General features: G+C 43.6%; 1 pseudogene; it reads left to right on the forward strand.

The window, feature by feature from the left end:
* LOC148164696 (uncharacterized) overlaps window positions 1–18474 on the forward strand; it is a 149026-nt pseudogene extending 130552 nt beyond the window's left edge.
* The last annotated feature ends 2709 nt before the right edge of the window (window positions 18475–21183 follow it).

The following is a 21183-nucleotide window of genomic DNA, read 5'->3' on the forward strand; positions in this document are numbered from 1 at the left end:
TTATTTATTTATTTGAGCGAGAGAGAATGAGAGATAGAGAGCACGAGAGGGAAGGGGGTCAGAGGGAGAAGCAGACTCCCTGCTGAGCAGGGAGCCCGATGTGGGACTTGATCCCGGGACTCCAGGATCATGACCTGAGCCGAAGGCAGTCGCTTAACCAACTGAGCCACCCAGGCACCCAAGAGTGAGAGTTTTAACTGACTAAGCCACCCAGGTGCCCCTCAATTAACAACTGTTAAAATTAATAATATTCATTCATGCACCCCTAAAATCATGTTACACACCCCCAGTGGTCCTTATTCTATATTCCACACTTAGGAAAAGATTGAGTCACATCGCATTAGAATAAGGAGACCATGACAGCATTTCGGTCCCTGACCATCGCTTAATCATCAAACAGAACCATTTAGCGATAAGGACAGGATCTCAGAGATAGCAAATGACTTGCTCCAAATCACATAGCTACTTACTTTACTTAACCAGAACTCAAGTATTCCAAATCCTAGATCAGAGTGCTTTCCTGAACACTACATTGCATCCCTGGTTTACCATTGGTAAATTGTAATATTGTGTTGAAAATTTAATTATTGAATATATATAATTTGTCTGCTTGATTGTTTTATAACAACAATAACAACAATTCTGAATTTCTACAATTTAATTAATCCAATATTAAAACTCTGGGAAAATAAATTGTCTTCAGATTTCTATTCTATCTCCTGTATGTCTGCCAGGCCACCCATTTACCTCAGAGGCTGGGCTTAAAAAACTTTGAGTAGGAATTTTTTGTAGAGTTTTCATGAATTCAACAAATTTTTATTAAACTCCTCATGTGCCAGGCCTTGTGCCAGGCACTGGGCGCTTAACAAAAAATTTAGGTTCTTGACCTCCAGTTGTTCAGCTCAACAGATGAGAAAACAGGTAAATACAGTAAAGCATGATGAGTGCTCTGATGGTGGGGTACTGACTGGGCGATATGAGAACCAAGAGACCAGTCTCAGGAGGCCCAGGGGGTTTAGGAGAGGCTTTGCCTAAAGACATAAATATAAATTTATAAATGCATATATATATATATATATATATATATATATATATTTGGTTCACATCAGAGGTCATGACTAAAGTGGCATGGAGATTTCCACTGGTTTGCATGATTGGATGGACAGGAAAAGATCTCCTGACAGACCCCATGCCTCACCTGGTGAGGCTCTAAGTGTAAGCTCCTCTCCCTCCCCTTACATGATTTGAAAGAAACATTGCACTCTGAGCAAACAGAATAGGAGAAATGGGTCTCCTACTGGGGAAGAAATTGCATCTCTTCCCGTGATTTTACAAATGAAGAGGTCAGAATGCACACCTAAACTGGTCAGAAACTGTGGTAGGCAGAAAAATGGCCCCCCAAGGATATTCACATCCTAAACCCCAGAACCTGTGAATATGGAACCTCCCATGGCAAAAGGGACTTTTGATTAAGGTTAAGGACCTTGAGATGGGGAAAGTATCCTAGATTATCCAGGTGGGCCCAGTCTCCTTAAAAGTAAAAGAGAAAATCAGAGAGTCAGAGGCAGATGTGATTAGGGAAGTGAAGTCAGAGAGAATCAGCCTCTCTGTCTTCAAAGAAGGAGAAAGAGGAGGATGAGCCAAGAATCGTTGGTAACCAATAAAAGCTGGAAAAGGCAAGGACGCTCCCCTAACCCTACTGTCACTTTGATTTTAGCACAGTGAGACTTGCTTTGGACCTACAAAATTGTAAGGGAATAAATCTGTGTTGTTTAAGCTGCTAAATTTGTGGTAATTTGTTATAGCAATGATAGAAAACTGATATAGAGTCCACAGCTCTTCACTAGAGTGAGCTGAAAGTATGGTGAAGAAATGGTTTCCGGAAGAGTTAATGACACACAAATAAGCAAATGTCAAAGATAAACATCCAAACTGATTGTGTGTGTGTGTGTGTGTGTGTGTGTGTGTTTAAAGCTAGATATAGTGGGCTCTTTTAGTTATTAAAGAAATATATTTTCATTGAGGGGTGGTAAGTGTTCCTTGAGGAAGATGTATAATTTTCTGCAGATGAGGGTAGATGACCTCAAAAGTCTAATGAGAAGTTCACTGTGAATACCATGTACATCTTCTCCCAGTGGTAAAACAAAGGTGCTGATCATCAGTGGACCATTGGCCATAAGAAGCCATAGGGAGGAATGGCCCGGATGCAGGCCTGCACACTAGAACACAGTAAGCTTTTATTCTCTTTCCAGTACTCTGTGCTGCTGAAAACATACCTAAGGAGACAAATGGATTATTGGGGCAATAAAAGCCAGAGATCTGTGGTGTGAGACTCATTACTTGTTTTTACTGTCCAAATAATCAGAAAGAGTAATCTGTAAGTATTCTTTCATAGTGATATTGGAAAGGAATTCTTCTTCCCCCTTCTCAGCCATAAAAGGGTACCCATGAGGATACATGGATTGCATCATGAATTTTTCCTTTGTCCTCAGCAGGATCCTGCTTTTGTGTTTGCTTAAAGTGGGATTTATGTGAAATAGACTCTTATTCTCTCTAAAAGTTCATCTACAGGTACAGATCAAACAATAACGGTGGGGTGATAAAGTACCTCTCCCCTCATGATGTAATGAAACTGCCCCAAATGAAAATGCTTCAAAGTTCTTTTCCATTTTTGCTTTCCATGAAATACAAATCATTTGCTGTTTTTATTTTCCTGCAGCCTTGCTCTTTTTGCCCCTTCTTTATTCGTGTTCCTGGTAATGAGGTGTTGGTTTTGAGGAGCTTTATACAATATTGCAAATTCCCAGAATTGGCAAGGGCTTCAAGAGTTCATCTAATCCTCCTCTTTGTTCATCTAATCTGGGGCTTTGCCCAAGCCAGCCAAAGAATACCATGTTCTCCATACTCCCCAAGATCCCCCAGTGTGGAGACTGTTAAGGGCTGAACTGTGTTCCCCCAAATTCATATGCTAAAGTCCCAACCCCAGTATCTAGAATGTGACTGTATTTGTTTTTTTTGTTTTTTTTTTTTTAAAGATTTTATTTATTTATTTGAGAGAGAGAGAATGAGCGATAGAAAGCACGAGAGGGAAGAGGGTCAGAGGGAGAAGCAGACTCCCTGCTGAGCAGGAAGCCCGATGTGGGACTCGATCCCGGGACTCCAGGATCATGACCTGAGCCGAAGGCAGTCGCTTAACCAACTGAACCACCCAGGCGCCCGAATGTGACTGTATTTGGAGATAAGATCTTTAAAAAGGCAATTAAGTTAGGGATGAGCCCTAATCTAATCTCATCTGACTAGTGTTCTTACAAGAAAGGGAGATTAGAATAGTCACAAAGAAAGGGAAGACCAGGTGAAGATAGAGTCAGAAGACAGACATCTACAAGCCAAGGAGAGAGGTGTCAGAAGAAACCCATCCCACTAATACCTTGATCTTAGACTCCTAGCCTCCAGAATTATGAGAAAATAAATTTCTATTGTTTAAACCACCCAGTCTATGGTATTTTGTTATGCAGCTCTAGCAAATTAATACAGAGAGCAAACCCATTAGTCCACTTACTGTTAGAAGAAATCTCCTCATGTCCAGTGTTCAAAATAGTGGCCTTTTTATTCTGTCTTTCATGCAAAGGGTAGGAAGTTCTTTCAAATTACCCTGAATATATTAGGGGAAGCTAGAGTGCTAGATGTAGAAGGAGTGTGGAGATTATTATTTCAACCACTTTTTACAGATGAGGAAACCAAAACCCAAAGAGGTTGAGTGAGTCTTCCAAAATCACACTGCAAGGGGCCAGTCAAGCCCAGGAGATGGGCACAGGGCCTGGACCCCTGGCCCACTGCTTCCTAACTCATGCCAGAAAAGCTAGAAATTTTTTTAGAGAAACAATGTTGGAAGACATAATATGAATCAAGTGAATTAGGAGCAGAGGATGGGAGCACAGATCACCTGTATATGGCACTTATTTCCCGGGATAATAAAAATTATTTCCCAGGATAATAAAAATTTTGCAGCATTTTAAATGGTTACAAAACAAACAGTTCTGGACTCATACTTCATAATCAACTCAGGGGATCCCCTGTATATTTGACAATTGTATTACATTATCTGCTATGACAATTTTCTTCTTTTGGGTGTTGGAGGGCATTACCATGACCTCCCCTGCCCTGGTTAACCTCACAAGAGGACACACCATGTTGAGGAAACCCAGGCATGCTTTCTTGCCTCTTATGGTTCATCTGCACCTCTTCTGCCCTCCATCTCTCTCAATCTCTCTCTCTCTCTTTTTTTAACCCAGGACATTTTATCACACATCCATCTTTTTCTAGAAGCTCTTTGAAGGACAGAAAGCTCTATATAAATCATAAAATAAGGAAAGATACAATTACATTATCTTACCCTTCTTTCTCTCTTTTTTTCTCACCAATCCTTCAACTTCTCCCCGGTAGTGGCAGGCATCACACATAAAACTCAAAACACTAAATTTCTTCCCTTTGGGTCCAGTTCTCTCCCCTGGAGCACAGTGAATCTGTCGAGTTCCCTGCACACTGCTGAGCACCAATGCCGCTGGCAGCCAAGGCAGGGCCTGCATCAGCGGATGGTGTCGATGCCTAGGGTCGCTGCCCTGCAGAAGCTAGGAAGCAGCAAGCACAGGCAAAACCTGCCAGTCTGGGGTGAGATTAAGACCATTTAATAGAGAACAGAAGCAGGGGTCAGAGCTGAGCTGGATTATGATGTCTGGCTATCAACCAAGCAGATTTGCCCTCTGTGAACCTTCTGACTCTTTAGGTTGGGGTTCTCAAAATGAAGTCTGTAGACCACCTGGGTCAGAATCACCTAAGGCCATGTTAAAAACTCAGATTGCTGAGCCTCACTCTAGACTTAACAATTTTAGCAGCTTGCCAAAATCAGGAGTGATTGCCTTTAGGACACCAGCTTGCTGTGTTTGTCTTTAAAAAGCAATAGGATGGACATTCTAGAATATCCAAGCTGTTTTAGTTCAGGGGATTACTTTTACTTTTGACAAGTGTTAAAAACATTTATGAAATCAGAATCTCAGGGCTGTGGCCTTGGGGTTTTACATGTTCATTAAGTTCCCCAGTGATTCTTTGGTTCACTGAAATTGGAAAACTCTTTCCTGTAGTTTTCTTTCGTAATCCTTTCAGTTGATCATTTGGGAGAATAAAAAAAAGGAAGGAAGAAGGGAGGGAGGGAGGGAGAAAGGAAAAAACCTCTGTCATCATTTTGGTCTGCCCTTTTCAATTTGGTCTGTACTTGCCCTCTTGGGCAGGTGTACTATTACTCCATATTGCTCTATCCAGAATCCAACCTTCTCTCTTGTGTGGGACAAACCATGCCCTGTGTATTGTATTAACGGGACACAGGGCCTGCATCTTGAGGGCAGCTCAAGCATAGAAAGCTCTTCTGGCCCCACCCCAGTAGCCAGGCTTGAGCACATGACCACACTTCACCATGTGATACTTCCCCCACTGGGATGAGGGAGGAAGGTGAGCAATGGGTTTGTAGCGGCAGCAACAGCATCCTTGCAGGAGCAATGATATCTTGGCCAGATACCGTTGCCCAAATATCATCCATTTGATAATGGTAGTTGATAGTTAGGCAATTGAAAATGACAGAGAGCAATAAGCAAGTCACTGCAAAATTCTATACTAACCCTGGTTACACTCCTGGTGAGCTGCCTGACTTCAGGCAAGTCTTCTTCCTTTGAGGCCTCATCTGTATCACTTATAACAAGGAAAATCATTGTCCCTAAGCTGCTTAGTAGAATTGCAGTAAAACCCAAATTTTAAGTATGTGTGTGCTTTGTAAACTGCAAAATACAATGGAAATTATTAGTGGAAAGTGAATTTTTAATAATTTATACCTGTTCTCACAGAAGAAAAAGAATTTCCACTCAGCAAGAAGTATTTTTAGAAAAGATTCTTGGTTTTCATGTGTGACTTTTAAATTTAACATCCAACTTGCTGATTTTTAACATCATGAATTTTTACATTTTGCTAAATCCCTATTGTTTCATCTGCTATCAGGCAGGCAAATTCCCCAAAGGAATGAAAGCATTAAATAAAATGCTATACACACTACAGTAAAAACTTCCATCCATTTCCCAACAGCTGTTGCTTTTTAGAGAAACCAAATATTTTTGGAAAGGGCCACAAACATTCTGGATTCAAACCATTTATTAGTTTTGGAAACATAACATGCAGTCATCTTGCCAGTCTTAATCTTGCAGTTCCATTAAACACACCACAACTGCATCATAAAACAGAAAAGGGAAGAATTTATAAACAAATAAAGCAGTTAATTGGGGCAATAAAATAGCAGTTCCCTCCCAAGTGTGGAATTGCTGTGTTTCAACCTACAGAACCCTGAAATCTGCTTGTCAGGAGTCTAGTGACTAGCAGAGCCAAACATGGATCAAAGATTTCAGGACTGCTCCTGGGTCGGCAATGCTTACCTCTGCCACCATACCCTCAGTACCTCCTTGTCCCTCACCTGGCATTGCTGCAAGTCTTTCCAAGGAGCGGAGCAACTCCAAGCACAGTACTCTCCCAATCTCTGTTCCATAGCTCGGGTTCCAGTTGAAGAAGGAATCACTGGGAGATCCACAGCTATGGCTGCATCTGCAACACAACACTCAGGTGGAGGGATGGAGACATCTTCTCAGATGGGCTTCTGTTTCCTGGGCAGTGCAGTGACCTAATTGTGCTGTCTCTCTTGTGCACTGCCAAGACAAAAGCAAGCTTTGGAGCCATATGAACTGGGCCAGAATCCTACCATTGCCTCTTGCCTACCTTATGGCCATGAGCAAAAGCAAGATTTTTAACCTGAGTTTCATTCATTTATTCATTCCACACAGATTTACTGAGCACTTACTACATACCATGCTCTGATCTTTAGATTTTTTAGCAGTTACATGGCAATGCTAAATCCTTACCTCAGAGAGTTGTTGTAAGAATCAAATGAGAAAAAAATATATGTATGTGCTTATATATATATATGAGATATGTATGTATATACCCTTGCAGATAGTATGTGCTCACAAATATTCACTCCATCCAAGTAGCATATGAGAATTATATTGTGTGCGCAATTAAAATTATATCTTGCATAGTATTGCTTTTATTCAAGAAAGAGACAGAAAAGAGTTAGGGTCCCCGCCCCCCCTCCATACATGAGGCCTGGCTTCACTCATGTGAACTGCAGAATAGTCAGAGGGATCGCAGCTCCCACTCGGAGAGGCCCTCTGCGGCAGTGGGATGGAGCAGAGCCAAGTGGTCCATGTGGGGAGTGCACTCATGACCTCTGCCTTGTTAACACCCAGGACCTGCACTCTTTCCCACCCCTGGAAATGTTTACAGTCCATTTATGTAATCAGATGCGTGCACACACACACACAAACACACACAATCTAGCAGGAAATTATGCCTCTTTGTAGAGGTCTGGCTTTTAGCATGTTTTGTTTAAACTCTCTAGAGATAAACTGCCCTTTACCGTTGTTTAATAGCCCCCATAATGCATAGGCAAAAGCTATGCCCAAAAGATGCTCTATTAATGACTTATAATGCTTATGAACGGTTATTTTCCTGACTTAAAAAGAATGAGATTAGTATATGGTACTCTTATAAACTATTTCCCAGGTCCCAAGTCAACCTAAGAGAAGGGAAATACCTGGCAGTCAAAATCTGTGTGAAACCTATGTAAATGCTTGCTACTGCTTGAAATCTTTCTTAGACACAGCAACTGCATGTGGGCCTGCATTAGAAAAGGTCACCTAGGACACTATCGATTGGAGTTAGAACCCAATATTAGCCCTAAAAAGGAGGCAGGGGGCCGGGGGGGCAGGGGGGATGGGGGAAAGGAAAAGGACTTAATCTCTTCTCCAGGTTAGTATCTTAAATACTTATAATTCAAAGATTTCCAGGCTGTGCAGGCAACATGTTGGGTTAACTGGTTTCCAAATATACTGGGATTGCTCAAACCTAAATGAACCTTTTATTTTTGGAATCATATGTGGCTGAAGAGATTGAACCCATGTGTCTCATTCATTTGTACACTGGCTGTAAAAACATCTTTAAGTAATACTCTGGAAAAGATCCGTAAGCCTTAAGCAAGCATACCATCTCCTTCCCCTTCAGACCTACCGAGGCACTGTGTGGGTGACAGTGCCTTCTTGTTTCTAAGCTTTGCCTGCTCCTCCTGTCTCCTCCTACATGTAAACAAAACTCCAGGGAACCGGGAGTCATTTGGAAGGCAGTCGGAGTGCTGTCCTTTCATCAGCTCACCTGGTGCTCTAATAAAACATCCAAGAAGCCCACATCTGGTAGGTAATAAAATCCAGAGCAGAATGAAGATGCCTGGCTGCTAACGTGCTCTAGCCACCAGACAAAGCCCTCGCGACATTTTTTTTCAACCAGTGCTGATGCCAGTATTTTAATGGGGCAAAGCTGAGGGCCCTCTATGTATTTTTCCTGCATTGGGTTCACTGGCTATGCTGCTCCCATGCCACTAAGGGTTTCCTCCACAGCACCATCAAACCGGCTCACAGCCCAAACAAGGAAAATGTGTCTTACCATGACCGAATCAAACACAATAACACTTATCTCATACTGCCATTTCCCCGGGGTGGTGGCACTAAAGGGCGGATCTTCTTTTTTCTCCACCTCTTTTTAGTCTCCCAAATAAAAATGAGTGTTAGATCTCTTTGCAGGAAAAGACAGCTATGCCAACCACAGAGGACATGTTCTGACTGTCAACAGTGATGGATGAGATTCTGTACATTTAATAAATATAAATGTCATAATCCAACCATCAAATTTAATAAACAAAAATACCACAAACCATCTTTCCTCTCTGCTGCATGTGCTCCTTTAAAGCTGATAACATTAGAACACATTTTGCCCAAGCTATAACCTCACCATCTGCCTGGCTCAACTTCTGAGGACTTGGTACGGGCTAGAAAGAAAAGCAAATGACTTCACACTGAGAAAAAAACGAGGGACGGGGGCCTGGATGGTTTTTTTCACTCCTCCTTTTCCTTCTGACCTATTTGTTAACTATAGAACCAGATGTAACTATCTGAGCATAAGTTCAACCCTCAAGAATTATTAGAGAGGCAGATCGTGGAGAACATTTTTTTGCATGAGTTACACGAACAAAACTCAAAAGGCTGCTTCCCCAGCAAGCTGCGTTGTGCGTTTCAGGGCTTTGATTTGAAAATGTGGAGATGAGATGCAGACTGACTCATTAAGGATGCACTTTCTTTTGATGGCAAATTAATAATAATCATAACCACAACAATAAACACATACCAAAAAAACAGTTTCATTCCTTGGCCAGATTCAAAGCTGTAACTGGAAGGGGTTCTTTATGTTGAGCTCAGGAGACCTCACTGGCTCAGAGAGTGATGTAAAGGGGGAAACCAAGTCCAAAGAACCTTAGAAAATGTCTAATATGAAGAGAGAGAGAAAGATATACCAGATCTAATTTTTTTCAATTCCCTTTATTGAGAGCCTGCTATGTCTTAAGTACTTTAGATATGTTTTTACAACTTAATCTCATTGAGTCCTTTCAAGAACACATACCAAAAGGTACTATTAACCCTATGTAGTGGCCGGCGTGCATAGAGGCTCTATAACTTGCTCAAGTTTACAACAATAGAATGGGGAGAGCTGGTTTGACCTACTCTGGAACTGCTACTTCTTCCTCTCTGGGGTACCTCAGTTTTTCTTTGGGGAGCTGCTCCTCCTTCCCTCATGTAGTTTGACCCCACCTCCCAGTTGCAGGATTCACATTTATCACATCTGGCTCCAAGCCCACATTCACAACCACTATGCCATGGTGCCTGGGAAGTAGATTCAGATGCTCCAGCAACACTGGTAGTTGGGGTCGTTGTCTGCCATAGAAAGCACATTTCTTCATTCCTAAAAATCCCCAAGGTATTCAAGCTAAATGCAAAGGGACCGTGGGTTTCAGGACGTGTCTATTGGTTGTTGCTACTCTCATGCCTTCAGAGATGTCCAGGCAGCATCTTGTGCAAATATCTGCACAAGAGAAATCATCTGACTGCTTCAGAGAATGGTGTAGTTTTCTTCTCTTTAGTAACCAGCCCACACCCTTCAGTTCTTCAAGCCTCACATCGTACACAGCATGTTTCCTAATGAAGCCAGGGAAGCTGAGTGGCCGTCTTGCCCCCTGCTGATTCCATGTGTCCAAAAGTAGGCTTGGGTTGTCCAGGGCCTAGCACATGTCTTGGTGACTAGCAGAGTAACTAGTTCTGCCCTAAGACAGAACTAACCCAGCAGGGAGGAGGAAGAGAGGGGCAGTCTGCGCACATTTATCCATCTAGGCAACCTCGCTGGAAACCCTGAGCTCCTGGGTTCTTTAATATATAAAACCCAGAAACCTGCAGTACTGGGCAAGACAAGAGGCAAGAGGATGGAGCCTGAGCAGAGGAGTTCTTTTGCTTGAGTTGAAATTTCTCTACATTCCCTTGGTAGACAATGGGAAAAAAATGCAATGGAAAAATCTCGAGATTTTGCTACCAAATTACTACTGGGACATCACATTGCAATTGAAAAATTTTATTTGGAGCTGGGTAGGATCTCAGATTGTAAAGGGTCTCTTTCCCTTCTTAGTTTTGATTATAAGGCAAGTCATTTTAGCTAGTGTCACAAAAATGCAATTAACTTCAGTGTAACAATTATTGTTTTTCCTCTTGACAGAACTCTCAGGCAGTGGGAAGCAGCAGTACTTGGAACAAATATTGCTGCTTACCAGAGATGATGACAGGGGTGGGCAAAACTCTGCAAGAAACGTCCCTGCCCTGAAAGCAAGGAATCGAATTTACACAAAGGCCATGGTCAATGCTGTAGTTTGGAGACTTCTACAAATTTCACAGCATGATTTCATACCTTGAAGGCCAATGTTTACTATTGCAAATTTCTGCCTTCCAGAGTCTTCTATGATTAAAAGAAGAAGAAGAAGAAGAAGAAGAAGAAGAAGAAGAAGAAGAAGAAGAAGAAGAAGAAGAAAAAGAGGAAGAGGAAGAGGAAGAGGAGGAGGAGGAGGAGGAGGAGGAGGAAGAGCTGGGGGAGGAAGCTCAGAAACCAAATTTTCCATCCCTAGTGCTCTCCTCCCCAAAATGCATAAAACATTTGCAGAAGTTGGAAAGTAAGGAGGGAAAAAGATAGAATGCCTCCCTTCTGTTCAGATCTGTCCTTTCTTACTTGCCAATACCTTTGAAAAGAAGTAAGAGATGCAAGGGATCCTGTGGTCTGCTGGAGGAAGGCTACCTCTCCTCGGGGCCATATTCCTGTTAGCACCTAAGTCAACAGAAGAATCTGGCATCTGTTCTTAATTATCCTTTTTAATTCAGAATACTAAACAATGAGTTCAATACTCTGCCTTCTTAATTGAACCTTAAAATACCCATGTTGTTTTAACTGTCTTCCTTGGGCTGTGGAATCCAGAAAAGTCAAGTGTGCTCCCCAAAGATGCATAGCAAGGGCTTAGAAATTAATCCTGGACATCTGATTTGTTTCTAACTCTACATGAGTTAACAATGGCTGACTAATAGCAAACTTGTTTTGAAAATGCTTGCTAGCTATTTTTCCATCACTAGATATTACCTGGTAGTTTGCCTCATAAATATTGTATCATTATGATTCCTAATATCTCTGTCAGAGTTCTTAACTTTTATGATAATAGGCAACTTGGAAACACTTTGCCAGACATTAGGCCATAATGTACAAAATAAGTGACTTACAAATGGGTTGTAGCTATCTAAAGCATGTCTGGTAAACAAATAACTGATACTGGACAACAGTGAAAATCAAAGCTTAAGTGCTGTCTTTGTGAAATGAAATCAGGACTGCTTTCTGGTTCTCTGTCTCACCATGAACTGCTAGAGCAGCTGCTCTCCTTTTCATTAAAAACAACCCCTTGAACAATAAACCAAGGAGGAAGCTATGGGAGGCAAAAATACAAATATGGCCATTCTCTAACAACACCCACTACCCTATCTGCTGAGTGGCTCTGCTAGTGTAAATAGAATATCAAAGTCCCTAAATTTTAATATCTTTAAATTCCAAAAGCAAAGTACTCCCATGAAGAATTAAGGCCATTCATTGAGGGTGGAGACCCAGGAATAAAATTACTGTTTGGGACACTACCACCCAAGTTCCAATTGAGAACAGTTTTACACAGATGAAACCAGATTAAAATAAATTTCAAGCATAACTTTGAAGAGAAAAGGACGTAAAATTTTAAACATTCAAATGGTGGAAAAATTGCAAGTAGAAGGATGAAAGGGGTTTTGCTTGGATGGTGGTGAGGGATTTAGGCTTTTTTTTTTTTTTCTTTTAATCCTCTGCCTCATTCTACCGAAGATTGGAGACAGCTTAAAGAAATGGAATAGGAAACTATTCTTAAAACTTGAGGGAACCTAAATAAAATTTTTAGATGAGAAAATACTAACTCCAAGAGTGATATTAGCAGAGAGGAATGTACACCATATGTTAATATAGAGTTGCTCCCAAGCTTCCTCGGAGCCAAAATAAAGAGGGAAACAGAGTCATTTATAAGATTCAGCATGTCAACAAGACAAAAACAAACCAAATGTTCAGGAGAATCACATTTTCTGAAACTGAGACCTGGAAGCATTTTTCCTGTGGCATCTCCTGAAGAGGATGCAGACTGATGCCCAACAGCATGGCTGCAGCAGATGCAACCAGAGTTGCTGCAGGGAGGTTCATCCGGCACTGTTTGCTATGGCATCGGGCCAAGGTCTGACTGAGCGAGCACAACTCTAAGGAAGGTGGGGTACTGTATTTCAGAACAATATAACAGAGTGAGCTCCAACCCCGGCTATGCCTCAGAATCTTAACTGGGGAGTTTGTGGGGAGCCACATCCTAGGTCAATTAAATCAGAATCTCTGGGGATGGGTTCCAGGAGTCCGTATTTTTTAAAAAACAGTTTCCCAAGTGATTCCAGTATGCAGCCACGGTCATGGGGCCTTTGCGATGGATGCTCTCCCGTCGTTCTCCCACAGGGACCTCCCCATTCTACTCCCCCACTGTGAGGCCGAGGGCAGTATACAAGACTCACCACAGCTCAGAGCTTTCATGTCACTCCTGCCTTTGTAAAGTGGTTTTGACTGTAGCCATCTTCCTGGAAGGACCCCCTCCCAACTATCTGTGCCTTGGCTATGACAGCTTCTGCTGTCAATCTTCATTGACATCATTTAATTCAAACATGACACCAACTGTAAGCTTTGGGTAGGCATTTGTCTCTTTAGTCATAGTCACATACTGACACAAATGATTTTTCTTTTTTTCTTTTTCCAAATAATGTAGGACAAGTCATGCATTTTGACAGGTGCTATAGAATGGCTCACTCAGTACCCACTCCATCCCTTCACCTCTCCCTCAATTTCCCCTGCCCTCTGCTAGAAGGGCTGGAAAATTAACATATCTACTCAGCTTCCCATATAACCAGGGTTCATGGTTCTGATCACAGATACAAGGAAGATCCTTTGGAAAGACTCCTATTCCTAAGTAAAAAGACAAAGCTTCATGAAGAGAGGGTTTGCTTGACTCACTTCTTCCTGCCTAGAAGCAGCCAACTTTAAATCATATAGATGAAAGGAGCACACGAAGGCTAGGAAGAGAGAACACGAGTGATGACAGGGAGCAATGGCACCAGCCCTAAACTGCCTATCCTGGGAATTTTTATTACATGAAGAAAATAAATCCCTGTTTGGTATTAAGCCACTGTAGTCAAGTTTCTGCTGCATACAATCACATGCAAACCCAGGCAACACAGGTATGGTACCACTGAAGAAGGTGAACTAGAAGAGTGTTTGTCAAACAGCAAGTTAGAGTTCAATACTGAATCAACCTAAGATAGATATGGAGATGTAGACATGGAGGTAGATGGTAGACAGATAGATGGATGGGTAGATAGATACATACAGATAGATTTATTTCAGTAGAAATGAAGAGTGTCACTAATCTACCCAATCTCTCCTCATCCACTACGAGTTAAGATGGTTGTGTCTTTCTCTGCTGTAAGAATTAAGAAAAAATAGGGAGGCTTTTCTTGTCTAAGGATCATAGAGAAGATGAGGAAGGGGAAGGACCCCAAGCGTTAGAGGAGGTTGATGTGCCCCACTCCCGCAGGGAGACCAAGTAGTGGACAGATGGTAAGGACCATGACCTAGGGTGCCCCATGGCTGGACTGAGGTGCCCCTGGGACAGCCAGGGTGCCCCATGGCTGGACTGAGGTGGGTGAGGGAAAGCTGTGAGGGCAGCTCTGTGGGCTGCCTTGACCAGTACTGCCTGACAATGGTGAATAGCACCCCATTTAGCAGAAGGCTCACTGGAAAGATTAAGGCCACCGTGAGCCAGGACCATGGTGTTTCAAGGTTTCCTGGCACCACTTAAATTCTTAGATGCTTGTTAATTCATTAGAGGTGGAGGGAGTCCTCCAAAATAATGGATGCCGGACTCATTTTGATAAGAGAGGAAGAATTAATATGACTGGAAGAACAAAGAGTTGTGAGAGCTGATGGTTCTTGGATCTTCACGTTGGAGAATTCATTCTTATTGCCCAGCCCATTATTTAAAGAGGTATTCATTCTGCGGTATAATCTTTGGGAGCAGTCCAGTCATTGAGGATTATATTTATCAGAAGATAATTAAACCTCAGAGAAAAGGTTCATATTTATTTTCGACCAAACTAGAGAAAAGGAGTGAGGAAGCCAGTTGCCCCTTCTGGTAAGGCTTTAGTATCACGCAACTGGGGAGTAGAAGGGACTCTAAAGACCATCTGGTCCCACTACTCACATGATGCGAAAATCTCCTCCCCAGCATCCCGGCATTGCACCTGCAACTCTGACCTGAGCATGCCTTCAGCACACAAGACACTGTGGGCACAGTGGCACAAACAATAAGGGCACAGACTTTGCCCTCCAGACACTCAAAATGAAAAAGTGAGAAATGAGTGCATAAAGATTTGTAACAACACTTGGTTTTGGTGGGAAGTGGGGTTGAGATGGGGCAAAGTCTGGACAAGGGTGTGCAGTGAGGGTCTGTTGGGGGTGGGAGTCAACGAGAAACTGTTCAAAGGAAACTCAGGGAAAATCTTAGTACAGTGGGGACAGACTCCACCAGTTGTACAACTTTGCTGTGAACTCAAATGGAGGGAAGGTAACAGGGAGGTCTAACTCAGGTAAGAACAGGGAAAGGAAAAAGAGGTGTATATATTACATATATATGAATGTATGAAATACTCTGAGGAATGCTCTATTCACAATTAAAATCCTACTTCCTACTCTGCTCTGTGATATTCATTTTCCCCAGGAAGATTACTGCATTTCATCTGGAGTTTTGAAGTCATTAAGAATGCACTCAAGTTCTTCCACCACCTTTGTCCAGCAATAAACATTACTGAGCCCAGCAGCAGTCAGCTCTTCTAGCAGTATGTGAGGGACTATTGGGGGAATTTGAAAATTTTATGGTCTGAAAAGTGGGCCTTAGCACTTTAGCTTTTATTCTCTCAGAGAGCTTATAAATCCCTCTTCATTTTGCAGTTTTCATGAAAGTGACAGCTTTTGTTAGTCAGGCTAAAGAGAGATTAGAAATAAAAATTTTAACCATTAATCCCCTCTGATTAAAGTGAGACCAGAAATCAAATTGTTACCAACTGTGTGCTAATTTCAGCTTAATTCTTTGGCAAGAGGCGTTGGAAATTTTCAACTCACTGCACTAATTCACAATGCCTTACTACTGATGGCAGAAAGTCAAGGTCTCCTTTCCTCCTGGGTCCAGGGTGTGAACAATGACTATTTCAAAATCAGTCCAATAAAATATAAACATTAAATTCTTAGCTATGTTGTTTCTCAGCCATCACTTTCCACACCACTCTCTCCTCCTACTCACCACCAGCCTTCCCCCACTCCACCAACAGCCATGAAAAAATATCTCCCCAGAGACTAGAGAATCACAGCTGAATGGCTGGCCTTTCCGCATCAAACAGAGTGTCTGCAGCATCAAAGCAGGTGTCACCCCCACACAAGCCGTTTCTATTACATACAGTGCTGGGAGGGAAGGAAAATCTTCATGCCAATAAGCCACATCAATTCATCAATCAAAATGAATTCATGCACTAATTAAACTAGCAAAAATTTAAAAAGGCATTTGTGTTACAGACGGGAGAGTAGAGCGGGGAGGGAGATGGGAGTTAAAATTCCAGGGAAGTGAAAACTTGACAGACACAGCACCAAATCGAAAAGGCAGTAAATACATGACTGGAATTAATAGCAAGCCTCTCCTTAACTTAAAAATAATAAATAAATAAATAAATAAATGGCACTCACACGTGCCAAAAAAAGGTGGGGGGGAGGGGCAAATATTTTCCTGGCTGGGCCAAAATTGACAGTAACAGGATTGCCCTCTGCACTGTGCACATTCATTGGGGAAGCTGGTGAGTAAAGTAAAACTCTATCCCTTTCTTCATATCCACTTGTCCCTTAACACTTAACATTTCTCCTACTCCCTTTGATGACTTTCCAAGGCTACTAAGTACTGTTGCATGGCTAGCACACTGCACAAAAGCTTGGAGCTGAGGGAAGAATGGAGGCTGAAACCTCATCCGTGCTCTGACAACAAAGTCACATGTTCTGGCATGGGGTTGCTATCATTAGGAAGTAGTGCCTTTTTCTTCATAAAAGGTGCCCTCTGCTTGTGCACCCAGAAGGCTGTGACCCCAGAGAGGCCAGTGGAGGTCCTGGTCCTTGCTTTTATTTACCTCCCTTGTCTCCTGTTTCTCTGTTTCCTCCCTCTGAACTTTGAACTGAATACTTCTTCAGCTGTTTCAGTATATCATAAATACCTGAACAAAGAGGAAAAAACTCAATTATCCATCCAAGTGTTTCATCTATATGACACCAAGTACCGACAGAGAGGGAAATACCTTAATGCTTAGTATTGTGTAGACAAAACATCTGGTTGATCAACTTAGTTCATGTTTCTTTCAGATGCTTCACTACCATAGAAATGCTTTCATACCCACTATCAGGCTGGATTCTCCTGTGTAGAGTGCAAACTAAGTAGTCGTTTTTCTAGGCTCAAAGAGACTAATTCAGTATAGTAGGGGCCTGAGAGATAATAAAGGGACAAGGGGGCTCTTTTCCTCTTAACACTAAATAAAGAGCATGTAGCCCATATGCTAAATATTATGGGGAGAGAACTTTTCATCTTTACTCCAATTGTTCTGATGCTTCATTTGACAAGGTTCTTTCCCTGTCTCTTGTCTGTGTTGTATTTAGAGGAGAAACACTTCAATATTTCCCTCAATAACCCAATTTTATACAGCTTTTCAGGTTCACCTGTTTCTTTGAAAGCTTGCTCTTCAGAAACAGGAGTCCAGTGGAATGAACTTCCTAAAGTTAGTATTAGGGCAAACAAGTGGCCCAATCTCAGCTATCTTTGTTTGAAATGATGGAGGAAAAGGATTATATTAAGCATGTCATCTGAATCTAGCCTTGTGGCCAGGGCACTCTGTAACATCCCCATGGCAAATGTCATTCCCCCCATTTCCCACAAAGAGAAGCAGTTGACTGCAGTGCTAGGTCCATGGTCAGACAGTGAGTGAACAGCATAACGTGAACTTTCCAGATCTTCCCAGAATTGGCCCCCCGACTTGGTGCACAAGGGGTGAAAACTAAAACTCCTTTTCTTCTCCCCAAGGCAGACCGTGAAACTGTAAAGATGAGCGGGCATTTTGTTTTATTTTGTGTAATAAACTGTTCTTTTCACAGCAGCTGGCCCTGGGGGAGTTTCAAATAGCACTGCTTGGCTACAGCTGTGGGTGTGGCCCGACTCAATCCCAAGGCAACTTGGAGACCACAGCTGTGTCAGGCAGGACGGATCTTAAACCTTCCATCTGGGCTGCACACTTTCAAGTTCACCCCCAAACAAGTTGAGTCATTTTCACAAGCCAGAACCCCTCAGATGGTGGTTCTGCTCTTCCTCTGCCGGTGGTTACTTGGGGGCACATCCGCTATCCCGAGACTGACCTCCCCCCGCCCCCCATGTGGCTCAGGACAATGTCTGAACCGTCCCTTTGCTAGCCACGGGAAGACCCCGCACTGGGGCTGATAACAGCGGTCAGCATTTTCATGGAGGCTACTGGGCGGTAGGGTTTTGTGTGTGTTTTGTGTTTTGATTGTTTTCATTGTGGTTTCTTGGGCTCTCAGTCCGCTCTGACAAGCGGAATACGTCCCCCCATCCCGTAGATCCGTACACACTTCCAGAAAAATTTTCAAGGGTTTTCTTTGAGCCCCCCGAGCCCCCGCTTCCAGCTGGAGCAAATAAATGGCGACGTAAGCCTCCATCAGCGGCGCCCAAACCCGAGGACGGAAGTGCGCCCTCTGAACCGCTCCTCACCCTCCGAGTGAGGGGAATCACTTACTCCTTTGTCTCACTGAGGAAAATATGTGGGCTTGTGAACGGCTTCTTTTCTGACTGGATGACAAGGACGTCAAAATGGGCACCGTCCGGGAGGGCCAGAGAGAGAAAGCGCAGCGCCAGACACACGTCTGGGCGGCGGGGTGGCGAGGGCGTTCTCGCGCGGCCGAGGCAGCCCTGAAGGCCGCGCCGCGGCCACAGCGGGAGGAGCCGCCGCTAGGGGGAGCGCCGCGAGCCCGCCGGCCTTTGTTCGCGCGGCGGCTGCCGGAGAGGGCGGGGTGGCGCTCTCGGGCCCTCTACGGTGGGAATAACCCGCGGGAGTCGGCTGGGACTCTCACTGTGTGGGGCCATGCGCCTCCGTCTCGCCCCGTCCCACACATCCGGCCGTCGGCGCGGTCCAGTCCCCCCCCCCCCAGGCCTGCGGCGCCGCGATGTCCCCCTGCGCGCCCAGGGGCTGGGGACCGGGACGCCCTGGGGGTGCAGGCGGAGCGGGCGGGAGCCGCCAAACAAAGCCTGGGGAGAGCGCGAGCGTGACGGGGAGGTCGCGGGGGTGGGGCTGTGCGCGCGCGCGCGTGCGTGCTTGTAAAAGAGAGGGACGGGGGGAGAATAGAACCAGAGAGCCAGACGGGAGAGAAGAGGACAGCTCCACCCAAGTCAAAGCTGAACGCCGTCCCCTGGGAGAGGCACTGTCCTTCACGGGGGCCCTGCCTTTGGGTGCTTGCGAACTGGTAGAGAAGAGTGAGCTGCTCATTTCAATACAAGACAGATGGGTCTGTAGGTATAGCTAACAGGACAAATATGCACGGGTCTGCTCAGGGATCCTCCTTCCTAGAAAAAGGAGTCAGAACTTCCCTCAGAGAGTTGCCATAGCTTTTCTGTGGAGTGTCAGGCTGTCATCCCCAGAAGAGATTCCATGATGGAAGGCTCTGGAAAAGTGGTAAGAACATAAAGGTTTTTTTCGCAGCTAGCAACACTGAACAAGTTCTTGGGACCGTGGCCACTTTCTTCTCTTGTCATGCTTTCTTCCTCTCCATTTCAACCAGACTGCCCGGTATCCCTCTAGAATTGTAAAGCCTCCCTCTTTCTGCAGCCAGGGCCAATTCTGGACAGAGTGACCCATCTGCTGATGACACCAAGAGGGAAAGAATGAATGTGATCCTGGGAATGAAGGTCATTAAGAACATTTTCAGATCGACTTCCCTTAGCCTGGAAGTGGGGGAGAAGCGACAGAAGTGTGGTCACTCAGGTTTAAACATTAGCTTCGAATTTTAAACTCCACTCGGGGTACAATAGGAAATGGAGCAGGTGCTTGGTTAGCTCATTTCATTTACGTTGAGCCCCTTAACTCCTAAAATAAACCATTTCTTTCAGATGAGCACGGGCGAGTCACTTGATCTTCTTTTCCTCATTCGTGAAATTGAAGATTGGATCAAGGTCTCTTCCAGCTCCAAAATTAGAAGAGTTATCTCTGCTCAGGAATTTGCAGAGGAACATTCCTTATTTAAATGTCTGATGCAATCATGGAATGAAGAACCTGGAATACAAATTTTTTAAAAGAAGAAAATGCAGTGGCATAGCATTTTCTCCAGCTGAATCTCCCTTTCCAAAATTTTTATGTCTAATGTTGATAATTCATTGTTACATGAGGTCACATCTAAAATAGTTAATGCTCCTTAAGTGAGAAGGCAATGTTACCTCTGAGACCCAGTGCGGAAATCAACCAGGGAGACCTATGGGTGAGATGATTTGCTGTTCAAGAGGAAACCATTTCCCTGCACTCAGGAAAGACCCGTAGACTTTATTTTTTTTTTAAAAGATTTATTTATTTTAGAGAGAGAGAGAGCGTGAGTGGAGGGAGGAGCAGAGGGAGAGAGAGAATCCTCATGCAGACTCCCCTCTGAGTGTGGAGCCTGAGTGGGGGGCGGTGCTCAATCCCAGGACCCTGAGATCATAACCTGAGCCAAAATCCAGAGCTGGCCACTTAACCAACTGAGCTACCTAGGTGCCCCAGCCTCCTAGACCTTAGAATCCTTGGGTTCTTAGTACCAAACCCAGCAGGATGTAGCTGATTTTTCAGAGCACCTGATTCTTTTGTTCGTATTTTGTCCTCTTATCACTGTTGTATAAGTTTTGGGGTTTGAGGACAACAGAGAGACACAAACCCAACTTTGTGCCGAGAACATTTCTCAGTGTGCACGTCAAATATTAACAGTTGTGAGAATGTCCCTGATTAAGGCTGTTTCACCTAACATTCGGCTAAGTTGAGGAAGTTCCAACGATGAAATTTAAAGTCTGTGGCTAGGGCCACCTGGGTGGCTCAGTCGGTTAAGTGGCTGACTTCGGCTTCAGGTCATGATCCCAGGATCCTGGGATAGAGCCCCACATCGGGCTCCCTGCTCAGCGCGAAGCCTGCTTCTCCCTCTCCCACTCCCCCTGCTTGTGTTCCGTCTCTCTCTCTCTCTCTGTCAGATAAATAAATAAAATCTTTAAAATAAATAAAGTCTGTGGCTAATGAGGAACACAAGTTTTTTTTAACCTCATGTTTAGAGGGCAGTTCTTTAGCCTCTCTATTGGAACTATGACAATGTGGGTCTGATAAAATTTGACTTGGTCTCAAACTATCAAATAGCATTATAAAAATGTTGGGACTAGATTTAGTTCTAAAGGGTGGCAGATTGATAGAGCATGGATAAAGCAAG

Source organism: Eumetopias jubatus, unplaced genomic scaffold (genome assembly GCF_037043125.1).
Source record: "Eumetopias jubatus isolate StellerSeaLion01/CBP00866 unplaced genomic scaffold, mEumJub1_p1.0 scaffold_3, whole genome shotgun sequence".
Taxonomy (NCBI): Eukaryota; Metazoa; Chordata; class Mammalia; order Carnivora; family Otariidae; genus Eumetopias; species Eumetopias jubatus.